Source organism: Myxine glutinosa, chromosome 4 (genome assembly GCF_964187855.1).
Source record: "Myxine glutinosa chromosome 4, kmMyxGlut1.1, whole genome shotgun sequence".
Taxonomy (NCBI): domain Eukaryota; kingdom Metazoa; phylum Chordata; class Myxini; order Myxiniformes; family Myxinidae; genus Myxine; species Myxine glutinosa.
The window spans coordinates 150,745,269-150,758,933 of NC_136264.1; the positions used below are offsets into that span (position 1 = coordinate 150,745,269).

At 41.6% G+C, this 13,665-nt stretch overlaps 1 long non-coding RNA gene across 1 annotated transcript; it reads left to right on the plus strand.

Annotated features, from left to right (window-relative positions):
* The first annotated feature begins 1,588 nt into the window (after nt 1–1,588).
* Nucleotides 1,589–12,295, plus strand: LOC144891836 (uncharacterized). Its single transcript, XR_013623233.1, has 2 exons — nt 1,589–2,155; nt 11,038–12,295. It is a non-coding gene; the product is annotated as an uncharacterized LOC144891836 (long non-coding RNA).
* Nucleotides 12,296–13,665: the final 1,370 nt, after the last annotated feature.

Sequence of the window (13,665 nt, forward strand, 5' to 3'; positions counted from 1 at the left end):
TTTGCAGAGAAGAAAAAACTGAAGAAGGAAAAGCACAAAAAAGAGAAAAAAGAAAAGAAAAATAAGAAAATGGAAGAAAAGGAGGAAGCCGACAGAATGAATAAACGAAGCGGTCAGATATCTATGAATGTAGAAGAACGTTGTACAGTTTGGCAACCTGTTGAGATGAAAAATGAAAAAGTCGATCCGGATCACAGTCAGCATCTGGGACGTAAAGAGCTAGGACGAGAGGGGGAGGAGAGGAGATTCCAGGAAGAAGGGAGGATAAAAATGGAGATGGACAGAGGAAGTGGAAAGAACAGTCGGGCAATATGTAGAAAGGATTTTACGGAGAGGGCTCGTGATACGGAGGGTAGAAAAGGGTGGGAGAACAGTAGAGGTGAGAATTCAAGAGGAAAGGGGGGTATCCGAGAGGAAGTTTGGGAGAGTTACAGGTCAAAAGAGAGGGTGAAAGAGAAATTTACAAGAAGAATGGAGGATGTGTGAGAGAGAGAGTTTAGCAGAAGTAGGGAGAGGCGTACACATGTCGAAAGAGACAAGAAGAGAGTTTGGAACAGGGATCAAGGCACGGAGCAGGCGTTGAAAATGTTCAGATATAGTGATGAACATTATCAGAGAGATGTTGGAAGAGATGTCACAAGGGAAAAGCATCGAGAGGTGGAGAAAACCCATATTTGGGTCAGAGAGAAGGAAAAGGTAAGTAGAAGAGAGTAACCTGTACACTGCCATTGAATTGATGTGGTGAAAGTGATCGAATGGGATCACAGCTGTAGTTTCTTTAGCATAGCCAAGACAAAGATCATTTTTGGATGGCCTAAATGAATGGTGTTTTGAGCCGTGGTTGCCTTGTTGGACCGGTCTGGCTTGACACAACTCAGATGAAGATGTACATTGTTCCAGATACAATTTCGACAGTTTTTTTTTTTTTTTTTTTTTTTTTTAAATATACATAATCAAGGCTCGTGAAAGAGCTAACATTTATCACACAAACAAATCAAACAGACAGACAAACAAAGTGTATAAAAAGGGGAGTGGGAGACAAGATGGAGAGAGAAGGGGAAGCACATAAACACAACATTTGTGAGGGACATCGGGAATGTATGGGAGGGAGAGGGCTTGGGGGGAGGTGGCGTGGGAAGGGGGGGGGGGGAGAAGTATAAACACAAGGACACCAAGGACTTCCAGGAAAGAAGTTGGTATTTCAAAAAAGAAATCTGAATCAAATCTGAATCAAAAAAGAATCACTTCAACAACAAAGAGCAAACCAAACTAAATGTCTGAGGTTTAAATAGGACAGGTTCCTCCAACATCATCTCTAACGATGTTCTAATCATTTGCACCTGAGCTGGTGCACCTGATTCTAATTTTAGGTATTTGAAGTAGTGATAAATGTAGGGGTGTACTTACTTTTTCCACATGCGAAATTTGCATTTATGTTTATTTAAGTTATACAATGGACTACAAAATGTAAATGTTTCATGATATTTGTTATATTATATCACCTTTATCTGTCAATATTGTTTAAATGAAGATCAAATAGCTGCATGTTGAAATATGTTGAGCAAAGATGATGCATTAATTAATTAATCTGAGATATCCGTCTCAGGAACTCAGTCTTCAGAGTTTTTTGCAATGCTTCCTGTTTTGGAGAACATAACTTGTACATTTTTTTCTTTTCCTCAAACACAATTCTTTTGAGAATCCAGCATTTCATTTTTGCGAACTCTTCTGACATGTTCTCATTGCCAAAGAGTATTTCACCTTTGGTGATTGTCATCAAGAATTGGCTCATAGATAAGGAGTATTGAAAACATTCTTTAGAAATGGAGAAAGATGTATAATGCAAATGTGTTAAAAATAATCAAACAAGTCAATCTTCTGAGCTTTTCAAAACAAATAAAACCGAGTTCATAAAGCATGCTATTGATTATAAGATCATTGCAAGTGTCTGTTAAACATTGTTGAGAAGGGTAATTAGACAAGAAACAACATGATGCTAGACATTGCAGAGCATAATTGTGCCTTCGACAGTTACGAGCCACAGAAGATCGCCATCCACCGACACTGATGTGATTTTCTTTTCCGGGAGAAGAGGTTCCAATGTTGGGATGCTCGTCCTTACTCCAATGCTGAGAGGAAGAAAAAAATGCAACAAGTAAAGGGAGGTGGTGGAAGTTTCACATATAATTATCTATCTCTCATAGTCATATTAATGTCACGTGATTTAATTATCCTTTTAATGGGAAGACATGTATTACATCAGAAAATGTAATGTTCTAATTTTGGTAAATAATCGAGTTGGAAATTGTGGGGTTAAAAAGAAACATCCCCAGTGCTTAATCAAAGAAAAAACATGCTGGGGAAACCATTTTCAATCTGGAGCTGAAAGAAAAAAAAATTCTAAAACCAAAAATTCCACTTTGACATTATGGGGTATTATCTGTTGATTAAGTGGCCAAAAAAAGTCAATTTAATCCATTTTAAATTCAGGCTGTAACACAACAAAATGTGAAAAACGTCTCGGGGTGTGAATACTTTTTGAATCACTGCAGCTGGAGGAGTTATGGTTACTTTCACCACCGAATTTGGACGGGGATTATGTTTCCACTCCTGTTTGTTGCGAAATCGAAGATTCACAAGTATATTGGTTGGTCTGGTCTGTTATCCGATTTGTCTGTCTGTCTGTGTGTATGTTAATCACCGCCTACTAATGTACTCCTATTTTCACAAAACTTAACCACCTAATAGAGGTAGTCACAAGCTTTGCAACCTATTGTTTTGAGGTCAATATGTAAATGGTCAAGATCACAGGTGGACACACTTGTTTTGGGCTTTGTCAATTGATCTGAGGTTGCCTTCAGTCAGATTTGCCTTCCCGGAAGAGAAGGCAAGTTATTTGAAAGCAACTGCCTCACCACAGGATTGTGTGTACCAGGGGTGAGAGGACAGGAATGATAACTGCAGATGACATGGTATAAATCCATACATAAGCGAAAGCAAGCTTGTGTGGAAGGATTCCCAGGCAGTATTAATAGGAGGAGAGGTGGAAATGAAGGACCAGTCTTGACATGAGAGGACAGCTTGTAGTCCCTGCCAGTCAGCTCGATTCAATTGCCAGACTCTGGCTAGTGCCGGAGAGCTGCCTCAGTGCCGCAGAGAGATATTGACTCTCACCATCACATGATCAAATGAACCTATTGGAACAGGAGACACGAGTTGGAAAATTTGTCATTTCCAAGGCTAGAAGGGAGGATTTGCCATTGGGAGCAATACAGGTTGGAAAATTCACTGATTGGGTAAGGTCCATTTATAGTGAGGTACCTTATTAACAAAAATTCCAAGGACCGTTACACTGTGGACAAAAGCAAAAAAATTTCACCAAAGCTTTGCCCATGTATAAGGATCAAAAAGAGGGTAAGCTCCAAAAAATCTGATGACAGGAAGTGTATTTAATGACGTCATAATGACGTCACAATAGACTAACAAGATATTAGCGCAAATTAATGTATAACATAAGGTTGTGAAGTACTGTGCCGAGATTTTGAGTCATGAATTTAATATTTCAAGAAACAGGTAATTGATATGTAAGCCTTTTTAAGCTCACTATGTTGCAGTGATGTCATTACTCAAATGTGTAAAAAAAGAAAAAAAAGAAAAGAAAAGAAAACATAAGAATTAGGGGATAAATGCAAGGGTGCCCGGTCTCAAATGTGATTTAAGACCATGTTCAAACAATACATTCCCTGGAATATACGCGATTTTAGTCTAGCTATTCAAATTTAGAAATGCAAGAAACCAATAAAAGTATTTATGAATTTTCTATCAAATTACAGCATTGGAACGTATAATATTGGTTTGGATATTGTAATGTTTATGCTTATGTGGACTATTTCCTTTCAATTTCAGGTCATCATGGATTGGAGTGCTTGCATAATCTGCAAGAAAACTACACTGGAAAAACTATCTTGTCCACAGAAAGTATTTAAACGTAATGCCAGAGAAGTATACGCTGCATTCCTGGGAAATGTTGAGGAGTTCAGAAAAATTAATGCACTGCCAGTTGATGTAGAATATGTAACAGAAGGAACAGTAGAAACTTTTGTGAAAAATAATGCCTCACGGCATCGTTCTTGCCATCAGAAATTCAACAATTCCAAACTCAACAGACAAGTAATGAGGAAAAGAAAACATGAAGCCGAAGCTCTTGAGATGCGACGGTCAAAGCGGCAGTCGGTATTTGATGCCAAGTGTGTGTGCATCTTCTGTGAAAAAACAGGCGACTAAAAATTACACAACTTCCAAGCATTTGGCGCTGATCAGTCCCTCAGAAAGATGGCAACTGATATGCAGGATGACCAACTCTTGTACAAAATAACAGGGGGTGATTTAATCGCCCTAGAAGCCAAGTATCACCTGAACTGTTTAACACGATACAGAAACAGACATCGGGCTCATCGCCGTGAAGGTGTTTCTTCCAACACGGAAAGAGAACGAGCAGATGCCAGAGCGTTTGTGGAGTTGGTGTCTTATGTTGAGTTTGCCGTTGAGGATGGGACGGGACATACCTGTTCAGGTTTTCAGATCTTCATGAGATGTATGAACGCCATCTTCAAAATCTTGGTCATGATGTGTCAATTAACAAGAGCCGGTTGAAAAGCAGGCTTCTTGAGCACTTTGCCGACACCGGTGTGCAAGAACAGACAGATGGCAAGAACATTGTTCTTGTATTTCCAGAAGGCATGCAACAAATGCTGAAAGATGCTCTGCATGAACATGACTATCAATCAGAAGCACTACTTTTTGCAAAAGTAGCAAAAATATGCAGAGAAGAAATGATTGGAGAAACACATTTCAAGTTTTCTGGCAGTTTCCCCCCTAAGTGCCAGACAATGCTTCCCAGTCTTACACTACTGTCATCAATGATCCTTTATGGACCAAACTTGAAGAGCGATGTTAATGACACACAGGCTTCTCAAACAATCGCCCAGTTGTTCCTCCACAATTCAAAGAAAAGGTGCACGAAACTGGCTACTCCCAAACGACAGTCTCCTGAGAGAGAACCTCCACTTCCAGTATACATTGGCTTGACTATCCACACATTGACAAGGAACAGAACACTCAGTGATCAACTGGCTAAACTAGGGTTGAGCATCTCATACAGCCGGGTTCTGCAACTGGAGAATAAATTGTCATCTGCAATGTGTGACCAATTCACTGCTGACCAAATTGTGTGCCCATCTATTCTCAGGAAAGGTCTCTTCACTGTTGGTGCACTGGATAACATCGACCATAATCCCTCTTCCACTACAGCCAAAGGATCGTTCCATGGAAGTGGTATAAGTGTCATCCAATTTCCTACACAAGATAATCTCGGACGTGTTTGGGTAGCAACTTGCTTTCTTCCTGCAAATCCAAATGAGAAACCTCACCTTCTAGATTCGTTTAGCATAATTCAATCAGTACATCTGAAAGCATCAAATACCAGTGTACCACAGGTCATCATGACACCTGTAAATGGGAGGCTTGAAGAAGCAAAAGAAAAGGAGGAGAAATGGATTCAGCATGCTTCCAAGCTTCTCGACGGAAATGCAAGTGAGAAGGGAGACACTATCTCATGGGCTGCCTATCATGCATCTCAGCAATCACCTCCGCTCGATCCCCCTGCCTTGATTGCTCTTCTATCACTATTTCAAGAGAAGGCAGACTCACCAGCCATGATCAAGCATGCTATGAACATATTGAAGTCCATCACAGAGTTCCTCAACCCTGGCCAGATTCCAGTACTCACTTGTGACTGTCCAATTTTTGCGAACTGCAAGTATATTCAATGGACCTGGCCTGCAACTCACGGTGAAAATGAATTCCTGATCATGTTTGGCGGGTTCCTTTTGAAGAAGGCCTTGTGGAATGCACTGGGAGATTTCCTAGATCAGAGTGGCTGGACTGTAGCTCTAACTGATTCAGGTGTAGCAACATCTGGTACAGCTAACTCTTTCATCAATGCCGCTCATGTGACACGGACACGACATGCCCACCAAGTGACTGCCTTAGCTCTATCACGGTTACAACAAGAAGCATATGAGCAAGCTGCTGTGTCCAGTGACAGTGAGACATTTGAGGCCTGGAGACTGGCTATGGCAAAGAAGAGTCCGACTTTCCAGTACTGGGACATAGTGCTGCGAACAGAGATCTTGATCATGATATTCATTCTTGCGCACAGGGAGAAAGACTTTCTTCTCTATGTTGAGTCTCTTCAAAGTCTCATGTTTCTATTTTTTGCACTGGACCACTACAACTACTGCCGTTGGGTTTCCGTCCACCTCCGAGACATGCAATCCTTGCCAGCCGCTCTAAAAAAAGGACGTCCAGAAGCACTGGGTTGTGAACAAAACACAAAAGAGGTTTTCCGCGCTTCCCATCGATCAAGTCCACGAACAAGAGAATGCCAAAGTAAAAGGCAAGGGTGGAGCTGTGGGCCTAACCGAAAATCCAGATGCCCTCCGACGCTGGATGATAGCTGGTCCAGGTGCCTTTTTTTTGCTGGATGACGTCAGAATGATGTCCTAAATCTTTTAAACATTGTCTAAGAAGAAAAATGACAATTGCAGTGAATTCCTTGACCTCGGAAACATATATTTCGATGTCAAAATACAGTTAATAGCCTAGTTCTAACTAATTCATTTTTTAATTATGATTGCAAAATAATTCGCTTATGACATCATAATGACATCATAAATCTTTTAAAGATTGTCTAAAATAAAAAATGAAAAGTGCATTGAAATCCTTGACCACGGAAACATATATTTTGATGTTAAAATGCACTTAACACCTTAGTTCTAAGTCATTGATTTTTTTTTATATATGATTACATAATAATTAGCTGATGACGTCATAATGACGTCAGATATTACACTTCCCATCATCATTTTTTTTGGAGCTTACTTTTTTTCTAGAAGGTATACCATGGAGATGCTTTGGTGAAAAAATTGTGCTTTTGTCCACCGTGTAACGACGTTTTCACTATGGTACCCCACTAAAAGTAGTAGAATCACAAACAAAATGTCTAAATAGGAGTTTTCCTGGGCGAGGAGTTCAGTCCTAATGTCATTTTGGCGATTATAGCTCAAGGTCATGTGTCAAGGTCAAGGTCAAGGATGGTATTTGCCTAATATCGGTCTATTACCATGCTGCATGGACGAGAAGTGGCATAATCTCAAATAAAATATCTAAATAGGGGTTTTCGAGGGTTACACGTCTGTTCTTGAAGTCATTTTGGCGATTTTAGGTCAAGGTCAAGGTTGGTATTTACCTAATATTGGACTATTATCATACCACACTGACTAAAAGTGGTAGAATCACAAATGAAACGTCAAACTAGGGCTTTCAAGGGTGACGACACTGTTCTTTGTGCCATTTTGGCGATTTGAGGTCAAGGTTGGAATTTACCTTATCACAAATCACAATCACAAATACATTTCCATCTTGGATTTGGCCGTCATCTTGGATACGGGTGAGAACTGAGCTTGTCTCCCGGCGGAATTAGAAATGTTATGACCTAAGGCAACTCCACCCAAAACCTCCAAACTTTAGATAAAAGTGCGCAATCGAGCTATATTTGATATTTAAGGGCCCTTGGTGATTCACTCTCACCACATGCAAGTTAAAGGAGTCCAGATCAGGTGGGATACGTGAGGTGGACCTCATTTTCATCTGGCCCCATTTCATTGTTCTGGCTTCACCCAGTGCCTGGCTGACGTTGTCACTGTAGATATAGTAGTAAGATGGTGAAATGTGCCGCTTGGTTAAGCACCTCCTGTGTCCCAGGAAGTGCTTTCACAAATCCCCTCAACAGACTGCATGCCTCCTGCATTTTAGTGCCTTTGTCATAGCCGGCGAAGCCGGTGTTGTGAATGAATGCGTACGTATTATGTTGAAAAAACAGATTTTGCTGGATCCTTTGAGAATTTCGAAGCTTTGACGCACCAAATCGCTCCATGGAGGCCGCCATCTTGTGGATGCGGAAGTATTCCTAAACAATTGCGAAAAAGTTCAATAGAGGCTTTGGCTTCGCCGGCTCATTGCGGCTTTGCAGTCGGGTCATATTACACGGTCTTCTTTCCATGTTCTAAAAATCCAGATTGTTGTGTCAGATCCGGTGTGAATATGCAATGGAATCAAAATGTCAGCTATATCCTGTGAAGATAGCTCTCTGCAGTTGATAAGGTCTCTCTTCCATCCGATAGCAAGGATACCCTCTGTTTATTATGCAACATAAAAATAAAGTACAACTACATAAGTGTCCATCAGCATCTTATTTTCCGTGTTAAATCGTATCTTCGATCTTGTGTTGTATTTGTCAAATTCGTTTTTGGGATGTTTAAAGTATACTTTAGCTGCTCCTCGGGTAGCAACTGTGAAAATTCTGTCCCTTTTGTGTCTGTATTCCTCGTTTTGCTTCTTTCTTCCCAAATATTTTACTTCTCCCTCCTCAACATTATCCTATTTCTCCTCCTCGCTTCAGAAAAAAAAACCTTAATTTTTTTCATTCCAAAACGATCTCATTCGACTTTACTTCCGGTTTATGCATTATTTCCTCCCCTTTTTCTCAAAACTTCATGCTTCTTATTCTTCCTTTAAAATCAATTTACAGTTTACATTTGAATATGCTTCACTTTCCTTATTTCTCTATTCGGAGTACCTGGCCACGTGTTCTTCTTCTTCACCGTGATCTATTCTTTTTTACAAAGAATATTTTCGAAACCTGGCTTAGTGCTTGGTCCACCAACCCTCATCCCGCACCAAGAGCACCACCTTTCTCTGTGAATTCAACAAAAATTCTTACCTCCTATCGAATGATTTTTTTTATCTCTGTCCAATTTGGGAATTTGGAATCAGCATCCCTCCATTTCATGTTTCCTCTTCTCACTCCCTCCTCACACCCCACAAACCTTCATGCACCCACTTTCTGCATCCCTCCTAGCTCGTGAGAAGGCCAAATGCTGCAATTCTATGTTTGCTTCCAAATCTTGTCTTCCCAACCCCTCGCTCTCTGTACCCACCATACCCAGTGGCATCCACCTGCTCCTGGACTCTGTGTCTTTTGCCTCTGAGAATGTGGAGAAGGTTATTTTAACCCTCAACTCCGACTCTGCAACTGGACTGGACGGCATCAGCTCGTGTAACCTAAAAACCTGCTCTGCTGCTCTTGCACATCCTTTTTCTGGTCTTTTCATGCTATCATTTGCCCTCGATCATCTTCCGTCTGTTTGGAAGTCAGGCAACATCACTCTATTACATAAAAGGTGCACAAACTGATATCCTTAACTACTGACCTATCAGATTACTTCCAATCATCAGCAAGGTCATGGAATCTATCATCACAGTTGTTGTGAAATCTTTCCTTTTCTCCAACAACCTCATCTCAGATCACCAATTTGGTTTCGGAGCAGGTCACTCCACCTTGGACATTCTGCTTCTACTCACCCAACAATGGATGGAGACCCTCAATGTCAGAAACGAGATCAGGGCCATCTCTCTGGACACATCTTGTTCTTTTGAGCATCCTGCCTTAGTCTCCACACTCTCTACCTATGGCATCCAAGGCCAACTCCAGACATGGCTTACTGACTTACCCTACTCTCGTAACCAACATGCGGCACTCAACGGAATCCTTGCATCTGCTCTCCCTGTGAAGGTTGGAGCGCCCCAAGGCAGTGTTCTGGGCCCAGTTCTATTCCTGAACTTCACCACTGATCTATTTGACTCTCTGGAAAATCCTCTTTATCTACTTGCTGATGCCTCACCCTCTGCTGAGACATCCCTTATCCTTCAGATAGGCAGTTTGCAGCCTCTTCCCTTTCTTCAGAGATTGAAAAAAAATCACAAGCTGGTCAAACACTTCAAATATGTCTTTCAATCTTGATAAATCTCACACTGTCACTATCTCTCTCCAAAAGGACCGTCTGGCAACCCCCTCACCTTCCCTCCCTTCATACTTTCTTAACGATCCTCTTGAGGAAGTTCAGTCATTCAACCTCCTGGGTCAGCCATGATCTTTCTTGAGCAAACCACATTTCAAAGCTGGCCTTCAAAGCCATCCTCTGCCATACAAAGTCATTCCTTGGCACACCTGAACCGCAAAAACACCTACAAGGCTTTCATCCGCAGCTGGGAGAACTGTCCTCTCTGGGCTGGCTCCCCTGCCTCACATCTTACTCAGTTTGACGTTGTGGAAACCAAGGTCTTCAAGATTATTGTAATGGCCTGTGATGCAGCTATGGGCTATCGCTTTCCCATCGCTCACGAATCACAGACAGGTTGGTGGTCTCTCTGTCTTCTACTGCCTTTTTTCTGCTCTTGCACCCTCTGCTCTTTCCATGCTTTGCCTCCCCCGGTTTTTTTTCAGGGCGCACGCGGTCCACCATCAAAGTCCACCCTTCGAGTGAAACAAAATCCATAATCACTGCTCACCTTCACTTATTTTGGTCCTCTTTTTTCTCACCTGTGGAACCTATTTGCATGTTATCTTCAATCTGATTCTTTCTTCCAAGTCATAAAGACAGCTGTTCACCACAATCTCAGATCATCTCCCATCCAAAATCATGAACTATTCGACCCCCATCATCCCCTTCCCTACTTCAGCCAACCCCACCTCCTGCCATATTTTCATTCTTTCCTTCCTGAGTGTTTGCTTCTGTATCCATCTTTTCCACCCCGACATCCTCCCCTATGAAATACCCTTGTGTCGGTTTGGTGTTTTTGAGAATAAAACTGAAATTATTATTATGATGATTATTATTATACCACTCATTCCTCACCACATCCATTGCTTATGCAAGTCTCCCTCTTCTTTGACCTTCAACCCTGCTGTTGGTGTTTCCCCCCTATCTACTGTTGCTTTTTCTGTTGTGTCATGATCAGTTCAGTGTTCTAGCTCCTCCACGAGTTTTGATCTTGTTCAGGGTGTTTCAAAAAAGTGGACTATTTGAGCAGCCTGATATTCTGTCGTTTCTAATGCTATACCCTTCTCTCTTGCAGGTTATGGTGATGGTGGTGGTCTGCCATTTTTAACAAGTAGTCAGTCCGACCCTACATCAGCTATCGTGTTCACAGTGGAACAAAAGGTGAAAATCGTGATTTTGTGGTTTGAGACAAAATCCTATGTGCAGGTGCGCTGACGATACTGTCTTTATTACAATGTTCACACCCTTCCAAAGGGAACATTCAGCTGTTTGTGGAGCACTTCCAAAGCACATGGAAGTGTGAAAAATCAAAATAAAGGCAACAATAGCTGCCCACCAAGTGTTACCAAGGACCAAGGGAACATTGATCTTGTGAGAGATTCTGCTTTCGTAAGCCCTAAGAAATCCCACCGTCGGCGTTCCCAAGAACTGGCGATCTCAGCCTCATCTGTGTGGCACATTCTCACTTCTGAACTCAGGCTCTACCCCTACATCATATCTGTAAGGCATAAACTAACTCTGAATGACATGGCAACACAAGGAACAATGTGATTGGTTCAGTGACCGAATGGAAAGATACCCAAATTGGATGAACTCCTTGTGGTTCAGTGATGAAGAGCACTTCCATTTAAATGGGGCTATCAACAATCACAACAACATCTTCTGGGGGTGTTGAGCCTCCTGAGGAGGTGTCTGAGATGTCTCTCAAGGGCCCCAAGTCCACTTGCTTCTGTGCATTGAATGCCAGATGGGGTATCCTGGGACCGTATTGGTTCGAGGATGCCAATGGTAAGACGGTGACAGTCAACGGTGAGTGGTACCGCGTAGTCTTACGCCAATTCCACGCTGATCTCACTCAACTACTGTCCCCAAAACAAGTCAGACTTGCATGGTTCATACATGAGGGTGCCCCACCATACACTGCAGGTGAAACCATCGACTTGCTCCACTAGCTGTTTGGAAATCATGTCATCAGCCTGGGCACAGCGCATGAGTGGGCGCTCCACAGCCCGAATTTGAATCCGTTGGATTTTTTTTTTGGGGGGGGTGCTGCCAAAGGTCAAGTTTATACCAACAAACCTCAAACCCTGACTTTCCTGAATCAGGAGGTGGAGGACTGCCGTCAGGCTCCCACTCCAGCCACTTGCAGACGATTTGTGAAGAATTTTGGAGCCAGGATCAAAGCCTGTTTGAGCAGAGGCGGAGCACACATTGTAAATGTCAAAAGCAGTATAATGAGCGATTTGAAAATGGCATGGTGTATGCTTCCCATCAATGTATCACTGAACCTTCCACCTTTTGTAATGTTTCTACAATAAAACGTTCAAATGGTCCACCTTTTTTGAAACAGCCTGTGCAGAAAAAGTAGTGAATAACCATTGCAAAGCTATACAATCTAAACTCCTCAAAACAATTTCCAAAACAATGTGTTGCTTAAAATGTCCGGATACATTTTTACTGAAAATACCATGACAATTAAACACTTAATTTGCGCTTCAAATGTCAACACCATGCAAAGCATACGCAAAAGGTTTGATATCTGCAAAACCCACAGAAAGGTTACCAGTTTTTCCTTTTGTCGATTCAAATTTATTTCCATTAGCAGAAAGATTGAACATTCAATCAATCACAGAGATACATATATATATATATATATACACTGTATTTATAGAAGGTAATTCAAATAAAGCACCAATTTATGCATTCCCCATGTCATTACATAATCCCAGTGTTGTTATTCACATGACCACCCAGTTTGTGGATTATTTCAAGCCTTGGTGCTCTGGCCTAAACTCGTCCATTACGACGGATTCTTGACTTGTGTCGCCGTCAAACCACTGCCCTAGATCCAGCATGAGAATCCAGCGTTTCATTCTTGTGAATTCTCTTGGCACCTTCTAATTGCAAATACTATTTCACCTTTGGTGCTTGTAATCAACAATTGGCTCATAGGTAAGAAAGTATTGAAAAACATTCTTTAAAAGTCGAGAAGGATGTATAATGGAAGTCTATTTAAAAATCAAACAAGTAAATGTTCTGAACCTTTCAAACAAATAAGCCGAGTTTGCAAAGCATGCTATTGATTGTAAGATCATTTCAAGTGTCTGTTAAACATTGTTGAGAAGGGTAATTAGACAAGAAACAACATGATGCTAGACATTGCAGAGCATAATTGTGCCTTCGACAGTTACGAGCCACAGAAGATCGCCATCCACCGATACTGATCTGATTTTCTTTTCCGGGAGAAGAAGTTCCGATCCTGTGATGTTCGTCCTTACTCCAATGCTGATGGGAAAAATTGCAACAAGTAAAGGGAGGTGGTGGGAGTTTCACGTAAATATATGTCCTCGTGAAAATGTCACGTGATTTCATTATCTATCTATAATTCCAGTAATCTCTGTGTGTATGTCTGTGTGTCTGTGTGTCTGTGACCGCTGTTTCTCGACAACCACGGGTCCGATATACTTGAAACTTGCCAGGTATATTGCTGGGGACCCGAGGATGTGCCTTTTCAAGGTTTCATATTAATCGGAGAAGTAGTTACCGAGCTATGGCGATTTATTTACCAAACTCCGCAAGCCGTTCGCTTTGGACCAAACCATTTCATGTAAATAGAGGGGGGGGATTGTCACCGTACTCGCAAGCCGTTCGCTTTGGACCAAACCATTTCATGTAAATAGAGGGGGGGGATATAATTTTAGAT